Source organism: Solanum tuberosum, unplaced genomic scaffold (genome assembly GCF_000226075.1).
Source record: "Solanum tuberosum cultivar DM 1-3 516 R44 unplaced genomic scaffold, SolTub_3.0 scf00547, whole genome shotgun sequence".
Classification (NCBI taxonomy): domain Eukaryota; kingdom Viridiplantae; phylum Streptophyta; class Magnoliopsida; order Solanales; family Solanaceae; genus Solanum; species Solanum tuberosum.
The window spans coordinates 261,506-277,612 of NW_006239468.1; positions in this window are offsets into that span (position 1 = coordinate 261,506).

Sequence of the window (16,107 nt, forward strand, 5' to 3'; positions counted from 1 at the left end):
AAACTGGACATGGCTAAAGCGTATGATAGGGTCTCTTGGTCGTATATATGCTTGGTGTTGAGAAAAATGGGATTTCATGAGATCTTTATCGATATGGTTTGGAGGATCATGGCTAACAATTGGTATTCTATTATTGTCAATGACAAAAGACATGGTTTCTTTCACTCCACCAGAGGATTAAAGCAAGGCGATCCTCTATCTCCTGCCCTATTTATTTTAGGTGCAGAGGTATTTTCAAGATCCCTGAACAGACTTCATAGCAACCCTGACTATCATGGTTTCGTTATGGAACCCAGAGGTCCTCAAGTTAATCATTTAAGTTTCGCTGATGACATCATTCTCTTCACTTCGGAAAGACAAAAAACTCTGAAACTCATTATGCAAACCCTGAATTCATCTGAAGAGACCTCCGGCCAACTTGTTAATACAGATAAAAGTCATTTTATGATCCATCCTAATGCTTTCAACAGCACCAGAGATAGGATCAAAAGAATCACTGGCTTCAGACAAAAAGGAGGGCCCTATCACTTACCTTGGCTGCCCTTTATTTGTTGGTAGACCTAGGATTATTTATTTCTCTGATCTTATTAACAAAGTGTTATGCAGAATCACAGGTTGGCACACAAAATTGTTAAGCTATAGTGGTAGACCAATTCTTGTCAAGCATATGTTGCAATCTCTACCTATTCACCTTCTATCAGCAATAACCCCCTCTAGTACTGTCCTCAAATAGACCCAGAGCATCATGGCAGATTTCTTTTGGGGATGGAGGAATGAGAGGAAAAAATACCATTGGGCGTCGTGGAAAAACTTAAGCTTTCCATATGATGAGGGGGGTGTAGGTATGAGGAATCTCAAGGATGTATGCATGGCCTTCCAATATAAACAATGGTGGATTTTCAGATCCAAACATACCCTTTGGGGAGATTTTTTGAAGGCCAAGTATTGTGAAAAGGTCTAATCCTATTAGTAAGAAATGGGATTCAGGAGAGTCATTAACCTGGAAACACATGATGCACAACAAACATAAGGTTGAAGAACATATTTAATGGAAGCTCAACTCAGGCACTTGTTCTTTTTGGTGGGACAATTGGCTTGGTGTTGGACCTCTCGTCTGTCATTCCACTGGCAGTAACAGGTTCAATCAGACCACTGTGGCAGAATTTTGGCTCGAGGGACAATGGAACCTGAACATGCTCCTGCAACAGGCCCCTAGCAGCCAGCTTAACAACATCTTATCCACAGAACTCTGCATCCAGCAGGACATCCCAGACCAAGCTATTTGGAAATCTAACAGTGATGGCAAATTCAGCTGCTCTTCTGCATGGAATGAGATCAGGGAGAAGAGGACCAAGACGATGTTCAATACATTCATTTGGCATAAGAGTATCCCTTTTAAATCTTCTTTCCTTCTGTGGAGAACTTTACGTGGTAAACTGCCTACTAACAACAAACTAATTAGCTTTGGCAATGAGCCTACAAATTGTTTTTGTGTAGTTACAGGCCAGGGCTGGACAACATTGAACACATCTTCAACAATGGACACTTTGCTACCTACGTGTGGAAAGGTTTTGCTGCTGCTGCTGGAATCATACCAGATCACAGCTCACTGTCTCAGCTCATAGTGCAGTGGTGGTCAGCTAAGTACAACAATGCAGCACACAAGCTACTGCTACAAGCTACACCAATATTCATTTGTTGGAACCTTTGGAAGAATCGTTGCGCTAATAAATATGGAGGCAAATCGTCCAATGTTAGTAGAGTCAAATATGCCATCTACAAAGACAACTACAAACTAATGCACACAAATTTCCCCCAAATCAAATGGCCTTCAAACTGGAAGGAATTGTTTCAGCTGGGTGCAAGTTGTACTCATGACACCAAAGTGACTCTCGTCAAGTGGATAAAACCTCCAACTCGATGGGTCAAAATCAACACGGATGGCAGTGCATTAAGCAACCCCGGCAGAATTGGAGCAGGTGGTATCTTAAGGGATCAAGATGGAGAAATGCTCTTAGCTTTTGCTACACCTTTGGGGGAAGGCATCAATAACCAGGCTGAAATAGGAGCAGCCATATTTGGCATGACATGGGTACTTCAACTAGGCTACAAGAAGGTTCTCTTAGAGGTGGACTCGCAGCTACTGGTGGACTGGATTAGGCTGAAAGCCAGACCTCCATGGCGGATTAGTACACAACTACAACAGCTCCAACAACTCATCAGACAAACACACAAGTTCTGATGCAAACACACCTTCCGGGAAGCCAATTATGTGGCTGATTCCCTCTCAAAGCAAAGTCACAAAATCACATGTCCACAAATATATTGTAACAATCAACAATTACAAAAAGAAGCAAGAGCATATTATAAATTGGACATGATTGAGATGGCAAGTTTCAAAAGAAGGAAAATCAAGAGGATCAAAAAACCACCTTGAGTGGGTTCTAATCTGTTCAACCTAGCTATGGTTCAAAAGCATAGCTCTTTTGAATAGGTATAGCATAGTTTTGTTGATGTAAAGGGAGAGTCTCCCTTATTTACGATTCCTAGTATTCTTTGTATTGAGAGGAGTCCTCTCTTAGGTGCATAGTTTCTTGGTTCACCTTTTTTGTACAGGGATGAATTGACTAACCTTTAGGTAGGTCGACTCTGAACCACCATAGGTTTGGAGGTTAGGTTTACTCCCCTCTCCTTGTAATTTTCTGCTTTATCTATGCTAAGGCCTGGGGGTGTTGCTAAGCCCCTGACCCCCTCAAGGGTCATTAAAAAAAAAAAAAAAAAACTCGAAACCCTAAACCCTAAATCCTTAACTCTAAATCCTAAACCCTAAACTCTGAATCCTTAACCCTGAACCCTGAACCCTGAACCCTGAACCCTAAATCCCAAATCCTAAACTCCAAACCCTAAACTCTAACCCTAAACCCTAAACTATAAACCTTAAACCCTAACCCTAAACCCTAAACCCTAAACCCTAAAACCCACACACCCAAACCAACCCTAAACCCTAAACCCTAAACCCTAAACCCTAAACCCTAAACCCTAAACCCTAAACCCTAAACCCTAAACCCTAAACCCTAAACCCTAAACCATAAACCATGCACCCTACACTCTAAACCCTAAACCCTAAACCTTGAATGTTAAATACTGAACCCTAAACCCTAATCCCTAAACCTAAACCCCAAACCCTAAACCCTAAATCCTAAACCGTAAACATAAACCCTAAACCCTAAACCCTAAATTCTAAACTCTACATCAGAATACTAATTACAAAGGTTTCTTTATGGAACCTAGATTACCCCAGATTAATCACTTGAGTTTTGTAGATGATGTTATTATTTGTGCATCTACTGATCGACATTCTCTGAAGCTTATTATGGACAAGTTAGGGGAATATGAAAGTACCTCTGGCCAGCTTATTAATAAAGAAAAGAGTCATTTTATGGTTCCTGATAATACAGAACAAGAAATCATCCATACCATTAAAGAAATGACTACTTTTTCACAGAAAAATAGTCCTATTACGTATCTAGGATGTCCTCTTTATATTGGTAGACAAAGGATCATTTATTATTCTCATTTAGTGGAGAAGGTTTCCAAAAAAGTGTGTGGCTGGCTGGCAAGAGTACTTAGTTTTGGGGGCAGAATTACATTGATCAAACATGCCTTGCAATCTATACCTATTCATACTATGGCTGCCCTTTCTCCCTCAGCACTACTATTAAATACATTGAGACTATCATTGCTGATTTTTACTGGGGACGGGATCAAGATAAAAGGAAATATCACTGGGCATCTCTAGACACAATGAGCTTACCATATACAGAAGGTGGGGTAGGGATCAGAAGGCTGTCAGACATTTGCACTTCTTTACAATACAAACAATGGTGGAATTTCAGGTCTAAAGTATCTTTATGGAGTCAATTTCTTAAAGCCAAATACTGCCAAAGAGCTCATCCAGTGGCAAAAAAGGTTGATACAGGATAGTCATTGATGTGGAGATACATGATGAAAAACAAGCTTCAAGTCGAGGAGAATATAGGCTGGAAAATCAAATATGGAAGTTGATCCTTTTGGTGGGATGACTGGCTAGGAAGGGGTGCTCTAGCTACTTATAACACCTCTATATCAAGCCTTAACAATGCTACCATTGCACACTTTTTAGTAAATGGAAAATGAAATGAAAGGAAACTGAGACAACAGGTTCCTCCTCTTGTTATTCCATCTATTCTAAATACTAACTTTCAGTTTGTGCAGGGAGTTAAAGACATTGCAGTTTGGAAACTCACTGAAGCTGGAGAGTCACTTGTAAATCAGCCTAGGAAATGTGCAGGAAGAAAAAGGCTACTACAGTCCTTAATTCCCAAATTGGGCATAGACATATACCTTTTAAAATGTCCTTTCTTCTATGGAGAACAATACGTTATAACTTACCAACAAATGAATCCTTAGCAAATTTTGGAGTGGAACCTGTGAAATGTTATTGTTGTTTTCAGCAAGGATGGGATGATGTTGAACACATCTTCCTTCAAGGACATTTTGCAGGCCATATCTGGAAATTCTTTGCAGGCAGCATGGGACTCCAACTGCAACAGAATTCATTACTTAACCAGATATTGTGTTGGGAGTGGTATTGCATGGAAGATGGTAGTGCTTTACATAATCCCAGAAAAATAGGAGGGGAAGGCATTTTAAGAGGTGATCAAGGGAGTATAGTATATGCTTTTGTTGTACCTTTTAGTGAAAGAACTAACAACCAAGCAGAGGTTCAGGCTGCCTGTTTCGGTTTAAATTGGTGTATACAACATGGTTACACTAATATTATATTAGAGGTTGATTTTGAATTATTAACTAAGTGGTTATTGCAGGTTGCTATTCCCCCTTGGAAGATACACAGGTATATACAGGAATTGCAGATTCTTGCTAACCAATGTGTTTTTTTTTAGTGTGTGCACACTTACAGGGAGACGAATGGTACTGCTGATCTACTGGCCACTTAGTCATCAACAAGACATTGTACAAAATTACTACACTCATCATCAATTACCTCTACCAGTTAAAGGAAGCTATCTATTAGAGAAATTGGGAGTACAAAATTTCAGATGCAAGAAGCTTAAAAGGATTAAGCAAGCACCTTGAACATACTTCAAAATCCTTACAGAGAAGGCTTTCAATTTCAAGACACTCTATATAATTATGTCCAACATTTCAAGGACAACAACATTACATTTTTGACATGTTATAAACTATTCGATTTACTATGTCCTTTTAGGTATAGTAGTTTGTTTAGTCTTAGTTTCATTAATTCTAGTAAAGGGAGAGTCTCCCTTATTTATGTTTTATTAGTAACTTTGTATTAAGAGAGGAATCCTCTCTAGGTGCTTAGTTTTAATATTACATCTTATTGTATAGGGTGGAGTTGACTAACCTTAGTAGGTAGGTTGACTCTTGTCCCACCTTAGGTTGGAGGTAAGGTATATGTCCCCCTCCTTGTATATTTTATTTTCATATATGATAAGGCCTGAGGATGTTGCTCAGCCCGTGACCCCCTCAAGGGTCGTTCTTAAAATAAAAACAATAAAAAATAAAAAACGTTAAACGTTAAACCCTAAACCTAAACCCCAAACCCTAAACCTTAAACCCTAAACCTAAACCCCAAACCCTAAACCCTAAACCGTAAATCCAAACTATAAACCCTAAACCATACACCCTAAATACTAAATACTAAACCCTAAACCCTAAACCCAAAACCCTAAACCCTAACACTAAATCCTAAACCCTCAACCTTATACTCTAAACCCTAAACCCTAAACCCTAAACCCTAAACCCTAAACCCTAAACCCTAAACCCTAAACCCTAAACCCTAAACCCTAAACCCTAAACCCTAAACCCTAAACCCTAAACCCTAAACCCTAAACCCAAACCCAAAACCCTAAACCCTAAACCCTAAATCGAAACTCTAAACTCTAAACCCTAAACATTAAATTCTAAATTCTAAACCCTAAACTCAAACCCTAAACCCTAAACTCTAAACCATATACCCTAAACCCTTTACCCGTAACCATAAACACTAAACTCTAATCCCTTACCCTAAGCCCTAAAATCTAAACCCTAAACCCTAAACTCTCAATTCAAAACCCTACACCATAAACCGTAAACCCTAAATACTAAACCCTAAAACATAAATCCTTAACCCAAAACACAAAACCCTAATACATCTAACCAAACTCTAAATTCGAAAACCTACACCATAAACGCTAAACCCTAAACCATAAATCCTTAACTGTAAACCGTAAACCCGAAACCCTAATACATCTAACCAAACTCAAAATCCTAAACCCTAAACTCTAAACCCTAAACCCTAAAACCTAAATCCTTAACGGTCAACCCTAAACCCTAAAACCTAAACCATATAACCAAACTCTAAACCCTAAACCCTTAACCTAAACCGTAAACCCTAAACCCTAAATTATATCCTAAAATCAAAATTCTAAACCCTAAACCCAAGACCCTAAATACAAAACCCTAAAACCTAAACCCTTAACCTTAAACCCTAAACCCTAAACTCTAAACCCTAAACCCTATACCCTTAACCATAAACCCCAAACTCTTAACCCTTTATCCTAAGACCTAAACCCTAAATCCTAAACCACTAAACCATAAAACTTAAACCCTAAACCCTAAACCCATAACCCTAAACCCTAAACCCTAAACTCTAAACCCTAAATCCTAAACCCTAAACCCTAAACCCAAAACCCAAAACCCTAAAACTTAAACCCTAAACCATAAACCATAAACCCTAAAACCTGAACTAAAAATCCTAAACCCTAAGCCCTAAGCCCTAAGCCCTAAACACTCAACCCTAAACCCTAAACCTTAAACCCTAAATCCTAAATCCTCAATTCTAGATCATAAACCCTAAACCCTAAACCCTAAACTTTAAACCCTAAACTCTAGACCCTAAACACTAAACCCTTAACCCTAAACTCTAAACCCTAAACCCTAAACCCTAAATCCAAACTCTAAACCATAAACCCTAAATCCTAAACTCTAAACCCTACACCCTAAGCCTTACTCCTTAAACCCTAAATCCAAAACTCAAAACCCTAAACCCTAACCCTAAACCCTAAACTCCATATCCAAATTCTTAACCCTAAACCCTAAACCTTAAACCCTATATCCGATCGCTAAACTCGAAACCCTTAACCTAAACCCTTAATTCTAAATCCTAAACCATAAATCCTCAGCTCTAAACCCTAAATCCTAAACCCTAAACCCAAAAACCCTATACCCTTAACCATAAACCCTAAACCCAAAACCCTAAACCCTAAACTCTAAATCCTACACCTTAAACATTAAACCTTAAACTCATAACCATAAACCCTAAACCCTAAACCCCAAACCCTAAACACTAAACCCTAATTCCTAAACTCTAAAACTGAATCCAAAACACAAAACCCTAAACCTTAAAACCTAAACCATAAACTCTAAACCCTATACCCTAAACCCTAAACCCTATACCCTAAACCCTATACCCTAAACCCTCAACCCTATACCCTAAACCCTAAACCCTAAACCCTAGACCCCATCACTTCCCCATTTCCCAACTTTTTCTCTCTAAAAATTCTCTCACAAAATTCGCTCTCAACAGGCGAAAAAATAGCAGAATACTGGAATGGCCATAGAGCCGCTGGGAATGGAGCTCCGACCACCGGACCGGTCCTAATCAACGCGCAATTCCAACATTAACAAACCCCAACAGGGCGCTTCATCAGAATCATCAGACAACTCTTCAAAACTGCGAAGAATTGAAGCGATCCATGTCGCGATTTTAGAAGAAATCGTCTGTTGGGCGCCTTCAGTTTTGACCATCTTCTGATGAGAGGAATGAAGTTTCAACTACTGGGGAATCTTCCCCAGGTCAAGGAGTACATCTCACTAAAATTTCGAATCATTAGGATGGTGAAATCTCCGGCGACATAAAATCCGACAAAGTCACCGGAGCACTGGTCAACAATGGAGATGAAGTGTTACATCAAACGACTCCTTGGGATGAGGGCAACATTCCTAAGGTAACAGACCCCCTAATTCAACAACAAATTAATATTTGTTCTTCATCTAATTAGCAGGACCAAATTACAGCATTGGAGGAGGATCATAACAAAGGAGAGGAACTCGATTTGGTTAGAATTACAAGTATCTTGAATCAAGAAAACAACCAGGACAAAGAACATACTCCAACTCACAGGATAAAACCACTGCAGCATGATCATGCAGATTTGAGCACAAAGGAAACCACAGATGGGAATATGCAAGGGAAAATGCAGGGGAATCAAAATGTTGTAGTAAAGCAAACTCAAGCAGCACAACATACAAATGCTAAGGAACAAATAGAGGCATCCAAGGAGAAACAATATGGCAATGGGGAGAAGGATACATGGAAGGTGAGAGATAAGACCAATCCCAATGAGAATACAATGCAACAAAACAAAGAGTATGGAAAGAAACAACCCAACAGCACCAACAAGGAGAAGACAGGTAAGTCGGTTAACTTTGCTCCTAATAATTATGATCATAATTTTCCACCCTACAATAATCTTAATAGTAGCCAAAATGAGCATGAGAAAGGCTAATCTTTGGTGCAGACTAAGATGAATGGACAACCGGAGAAGATCACTCTTAAAGGCTATGATATGGATCCTAATATCCCTCCTCCCATCAAAGTCTCCTCCAATTTTGACTCCTACAGACCTAGCCAGCAAAGAAATAACCAAAACAGTCCCAAACACACTCAAAGTAAACCTCCTGTCAACAACTCATTTACAAAAAATATCAATCACCAAATTCATGATCCTTCATCTCCCACTGTGACCCAACCATTAGCTACGAGACTAAGAGCCAACCAAATGAAAAATGCCACTTCATTGGACATAACCTCCCCTATCATTACTACTAGACAGGGATACCCTTCTATAACCTTCCATGAAGAGGACTTCATGCTTAAGATGCCTGGAAGGTGTAAGTATACTCTGGTGGGTAAATTTACCAATGCTATGCCCAAAATGGAAGTCATTAGAAGGAGCTTTATTGCCCAAACTCAACTTACTGGTGGGGTTAAGATTGCCCATTTTAATTCAAGACACATTTATATTGACTTGGATAATGAAGTTGATCACATTTCAGTTTGGACAAAGCAGAAGATATTCATTGCCGATCATTTAATGAAGTTACAGGTGTGGACTCCTACATTTAAACCTGCTGAGGAAAACCCATAGTGCCCATCTGGGTCAAATTACCTGAACTCCCCTGGCAGTGCTACTATATGGATATCCTAACTCCATTGTTGTCCCCTATTGGTAAGGCTCTATACCTAGATTCTGCAACCATGCAAAAAACTAGGAAAAGTGTTGCAAAAGTGAGGGTCCAAATAGATATCACTAAAGAAAGACCTAAACATGTGTGGTTGGGTTTTTCTGAAAAAGATCCCTCTTTAGGTAAGTGGCAAATTATAGAATTTGAGGATGTTCCTCCTTATGCCTATACTGTAAGCACCAGGGCCATATACTAGGAGAATGTCCCACGAAGGAGAAGGATGAAGAAATTAAAAAAAGAAAAGAAGTGGAAGCCATTAAAAAAGGACAAGAGAAACAGTTGAATCAGACCTCAAAAGGCAATCAACAACATGAGGAAGGCAAAGCAAAAACCCACTCAAACAAGAAACTAATGCAGGAGGATCAACTGAAGAAGATATTACACACAAGGAGGAACAACGGAAAATTCAGGAAGAAAAATAAGAACCAACAGCAACATCAGGACCAAGGTAAAAATCACAACCCACAGGTGCAGGTATAGCAGGCCAAAACTCTTCAGGACCAACAAGCAAAGCAGAAAATAGGTATGAATTCTACAGTTCCAATGATTGAGATTGAGGAATCTGGTGATCAGATTCCAACACCCCCATCCCCTGTTATTGTTGATGTTGAGCATTGTGTTGACAATGAAGTCCCAGTCCCTGTAATCCCCTCTTTTGTGACTGCTGAAGTTGTTGTAGGGAGGATGGTTGTGAAGGAGAAAACTACTAACATGCAGAAAGGGGAACCTAGGGGGAGGGAATTGTCTCATATTTTGCATGAGAACCAAATGGCTGACCTTAGGAATGACCTTCAATCCCCTTGTACCACTACAAGTACTGTCCAACAACACCAAAAACAGGTACAACAAAACACTAAAGATGTCAGTCAGCAGGTACACACCAACAGAGAGGGGGATAAGCAACTCAAAGGTTCTATGGAAAAGAATATGGGAAACAAGGCAAGCTCTGGTAAACAGGTGGAGACTCCTAAAAGTAAGAACAAACCTTGCAAAAAAAAAAGAGAAGCTACAAGAGGAAGCAGGCTGAACAACAACATCAAGAACAAAATCAAAATGATAATCATCCGAAGGAAATAAACTCTTGTAAAAAAATCATCATGGTGGAGAAAGTAATGGATGTAGTCCCTCTTAAAGCTCAGTACAATACTTCTACTCCTGGAAAACCACCTGATCAGGCCAAGGTAGCTGTAAGAGATGAGTATGATGTGGAAAACTCGAAAGATGAAATAGATGAAGACAATCTACCTGTAAATGCTCAAAATGATGATGATGAGGTTAGTGAGCTTATAATCAAAGCCTTTAGCACCAACAATGACACATAATTAGACAAGGAGCTGCAACAGGTCACCAACAAATAGGGACTTTCTCCCAGAGGCATACACCTGGAAAGACTCCCCCTCAAAAAACCATCCCTATCCATTCCTGTGAATGCAGGGAGACCAAACACTAGACTCTTCACCTCTAAATCATATCTATGATTAGTACAATCATACGGAATGCTAGAGAATCAATACCTAAGGTGTTATAGAAAGACTCAAAAATCTCAAAAACATTTATCAGGTGTCTATGATTGCAATTTTGGAGCCTTTCTTAGACAAATCCCATAGTAACATGTTTAAAAGTATGCTTGCCATGGATCATGCGGTTAGTAACATAGATGGAAAAATTTGGTTGTTTTGGATCAATGATATTACTTGTAATGTGATAGAAATTGATGAACAACAGATTTCTTGTGAACTCAACCACACAGAAGCTCCTGGTACCTACATCAATACTTTTTTGTATGCCAAATGTAAAGATTATCTCAGAAAACCTCTTTGGGACATGTTGCTTCACCTTGATGATACTACAGATACCATTCCTTGGTGCACAATGGGTGATTTTAATGTCATAACTGATACGGATGAAAAATTGGGTGGCATTCATTGGAGTTATTGAAGCATGTGGACTCATGGACTTAGGGTTTAATGGACCTACATTTACTTGGTCTAATCAAAGGGGTATTAATTTTAGAATCTAAAAAAGGTTGGACAGGGCTATGGTTAATGATAGATGGTTGCAAGACATGCCTCATACTAGGATTACACGTCTCCCCTCTGTGGGGTCTGACCAGTGCCCACTCCCTATGGAAATGAATGCCAAGACTGAAAATTACATTAAATACTTCAGATTTCTTAACTGTTGGGCTGATCAACCTTCTTTTGTAGAGACTATAACAAATTGCTGGAACAGGCCTATAGAAGGAAATCCCATGTAGACATTCCACCAGAGAATGAAGAGACTTACCTCTACTCTCAGTATTTGGTCTAAAATGCAGTTTGGGGAGATTTATGCTAAGGTCAAAGATTTTGAGGAAAAAGTCAGGGTGGCAGAAGAAAATCTCATCCACAACAACACTGAGGAGCATAGAGCAAAACTTCATGGTATTAATGCAGAATATATCAGATTCATGAAGATGGAAGACTCTATTCTTAAACAAAAAACTCAGCTGCATTGGTTTAAAGAAGGGGATGGTAACTCAATGTACTTTCATGCATTGATTAGGGGAAGGAGGAGGAGGCTGTTTATTCACAAAATCCTCACTGATAATGAGGATTGGGTACAGGAGGATGAACACATTGCACAGGCTGCCTGCGAGCACTTTCAGAACATCTTCACAGGAGAGGAAAAACCCATTGATGACATTCCTATGAACTGTATTCCAAGAATGTTTAATGAGGAACACAATGATAGGATGAAGGAGCTACCAACCATGGATGAACTTAAGAAGGTGGTCTACTCCATGAATCCTAATTCAGCTGTAGGACCTAATGGAATGAATGGGTGTTTTTTTCAGAAATGTTGGAGTATTATCAAAAAAGATTTATTGGCAGTTATTCATGCTTTTTTCAGTGGCCAAATGATTCCCAAATATTTTTCACATGCCTGCCTGGTCCTTCTTCCCAAAGTGAAAAATCCCAATAAACTCTCTGAGCTTAGACCCATCAGCCTGAGTAATTTCACAAACAAGATTATTTCTAAGTTATTATGTCTCAGATTGGCCCCTATTTTACCTATCCTGATCTCCCCTAATCAATCAGGTTTTGTTAAGGGTAGGAGCATTTCAGAGATCATTATGTTAGCTCAAGAAATCATCCACCAAATCAAAAAACCTACCATTGGAAGCAATGTAGTGATCAAACTTGATATGGAAAAGCCCTATGACAGGGTTTCTTGGTCATATATTTGTCTGATACTCAGAAAAATGGGGTTTGATGAAGTCTTCATAGATATGGTGTGGAGAATTATGGCAAACAATTGGTACTCTATTATTATTAATGGCAAGAGGCATGGATTCTTTCATTCCACTAGAGGCCTTAAGCAGGGTGACCCCTTATCCCCAGCCCTATTTATTTTAGGTGCTGAGGTGTTGTCTAGATCCTTGAACAGACTCTATCATAATCCTCTGTACCATGGTTTCCATATGGAAAGGAGGGGTCCTCAGATTAATCACCTTAGCTTTGCAAATGACATCATTATATTCACTTCTGGGAGGAAACATTCTCTTAAGCTCATCATGCATACCTTGAATACTTATGAGAGGATCTCTGGCCAACTCATCAACAAAGCAAGAAGTCATTTCTTACTGCACTCCAATGCGTTCAGAACCACCTGTGACAGGATAAAAAATACACTGGATTTCATCAGAAAGAAGCTCCTCTCACTTACCTAGGATGTCCTTTATTTATTGGCAGACCTAGGATAATCTATTTTTTTGAACTCATAAGTAGGGTACTGAACAAAATTACTGGTTGGCAATCCAAGATATTGAGCTATGGGGGAAAAGTAACTTTGATTAAACATGTTCTACAGTCACTCCCTATTCATATTCTGTCAGCTACTTCCCTACCTTCAACCATTATTAAACAAATCCAAAGCATCATGGTTGACTTTTTCTGGGGGTGGAGGAATGACAAGAAAAAATACCACTGGTCCTCATGGAAAAACTTAAGCTTTCCCTATAATGAAGGGGGGATTGGAGTTCGACTCATGAGTGATGTGTGTCAAGTTTTCCAATTCAAGCAATGGTGGACATTTAGATCCAAGCAAACATTATGGGGTGATTTTTTAAGGGCAAAGTATTGCCAAAGATCTAATCCTATAAGTAAAAAGTGGGATACAGGAGAATCCCAAGCTTGGAGAGTGATGATGAAGAACAAACATACTGTGGAGAGTCATATTCACTGGAATATCATAAATGGTTCCTGTTCTTTTTGGTGGGATAATTGGTTAGGTGTAGTCCCCCTGGCTCATTACACCACGGATAGTAACAGGTTCAACAATGAGTCTGTTGCTGATTTTATAGAGAAGGGACAGTGGAACATGAATAAGGTGATACGGGAAGCTCCTCAAAGCCAGGTACACAACATTCTTTCTACTCAGATACAGTTGCCGCAAGGACATCCAGATCAGGCAGTGTGGAATCTCAACACCAATGGTCTCTTTTCTGTCTCCTCTGCGTGGAATAGTATTAGAGAAAAAAGGGAGAAAACCAAAATCAACACCTACACTTGGTAGAAAAATATCCCTTTCAAATGTTCCTTTTTACTTTGGAGGGCAATCAGGGGAAAACTTCCTACCAATTAAAAGCTTTCAAGCTTTGGAATGGAACCAAGTGAATGTTATTGCTGTCATTCTCCAGGTACAGACACCATTGAACATACCTTTAATTCAGGGAATTTTGCCAAGAATGTTTGGAAATATTGTGCTGTCTCTTTAGGCATTCAAACTGATTACCTGCCTCTTAGAAACATGATCATGAGGTGGTGGAGCTCTACTCATAACAATGAAGCACACAAGCTTATCCTCCAATCTACTCCAATCTTTATTTGTTGGAATTTGTGGAAAAATAGATGTGCTAAAGAGTATGGGGGTAAGCAGTCCAACATTGCTAGGGTGAAACACCTAGTGATTTTGGACACCTTCAAACTGCTGCATACAGTCTTTCCATATATACCTTGGCGTTTGGTGTGGAACAAGTTATGTACACTCGTTGAGATGACACCAAGGTTACTGTTGTCCAGTGGATGAAACCTCCAGACAGGTGGGTTAAATTAAATACTGGTGGGAATGCCCTTAGTAATACGGGCAGCATAGGAGCAGGGGGTGTTCTCAGGAACCATTTTGGACAAACTATATTTGCTTTTTCAGCTCCTCTGGGCGAAGGAACCAACAACCAATCTGAGGTGGAAGCTGCTATATTTGGTTTATCATGGTGTATGCATTTGAGATATAATAATGTGATCCTTGAAGTTGATTCCCAACTCCTTGTGGACTGGCTTATAAACAACACAACAGCTCTATGGTCTATCTCACCCCAAATGCAAAAGCTTCACCAACTTGTCACACAATGCACTCACTTCAAATGCATTCATACTCTTAGGGAAGCCAATTTTGTGGCAGACTCACTGTCCAAACATAGTCACCAGCTTTCTAGTCCTCATGTATACTTCAACATCCAGTAACTTCCCAAACTGGCAGCAGCTTATCTTCAACAGGATCTGGCAGGTATGGCAAGTTTCAGAAGAAGAAAGTTGAAAAGAATTAAAGAACCACCTTGATTTATTCACAATTTAGAGGACCTAGGAAGGAGCCAGAACTTGTTTAGACCCTCCTTTTGGATGATCAATCTGTCATCTCCTTATAGACTGTCTCTGGGTAGGATAGATTTTTGCTTAATCTTTTTTACATGTAAAGGGAGAGACTCCCTCGTTTATGCTTTCCTAGATTCTTTGTATCGAGAGGAGTCCTCTCACATAGGTGCATAGATGATAGGTCCTTACTTAGTTTGGAGAAGAGTTAGAGAACCTACTAAGATTACTTAGTAGGCTACCAACTCTTCTACCACCATGAAGTGGAGGTAAGATTTATGTCCCCCTCTGTGTAATTTTGCTTTTTTATCCATGTTAAGGCCTGTGGGTGTAGCTAAGCCCCGGACTCCTCCAAGGGTCGTTCAAATTTTATTTTATTTTAAAAACCCAAGACCCTAAACCCTAAACCCTAAACCCCCTCTGGGAGTCGGGACTTACAATCAGGCTGAGCTTGAAGCGTCTTGTCAATACTAGGTTGGAGTTTAGATAATTGTTATCCGGGGGTCATTCTTGAGGTTGACTCAGAGCTTCTAGTCAGATGGATTAATGGCAGGATAGCACCCCATTGGCATCTCCACCACTCATTTCTCATACTCCAGGACATCACTCGCCATCTTCGCACCTTTTCGTGTCGTCACATATACAGAGAGGGCAATGCGGTTGTTGATGCATTGTCCAAACACAGCCACACCACACTTGTTGTTACTCACTTCACTTGGATTCATGACTTGCCTATTCATATCAACGGGCTACTCAGGACAGACAAGCTTGGTTTAGCTAACCTCAGATGAAAGAAACCTAAGAGAATTAAAGAACCGCCTTCATCTCCTTGATGATTGTTTTGACTACAGTGTAAGGCCACACCATACCATCATGGAGATTTCATTTCCTTTTTCATATCACCGAGCTTTCTTCATTATAGTTCTCTATTACCTACGAGTTAGAGTTGTAGAAGAAAGACCTTTAAAGGGCATAGGCTTTTTCCTATCTTGTTTTCACATGTAAAGAGAGAGACTCCCTTATTTATGCTTTCCTAGTTTCTTTGTATCGAGAAGAGTCCTCTCACATATGTTTAGAAGCTAGGTTTCATTTTATAATATAAGGGAAA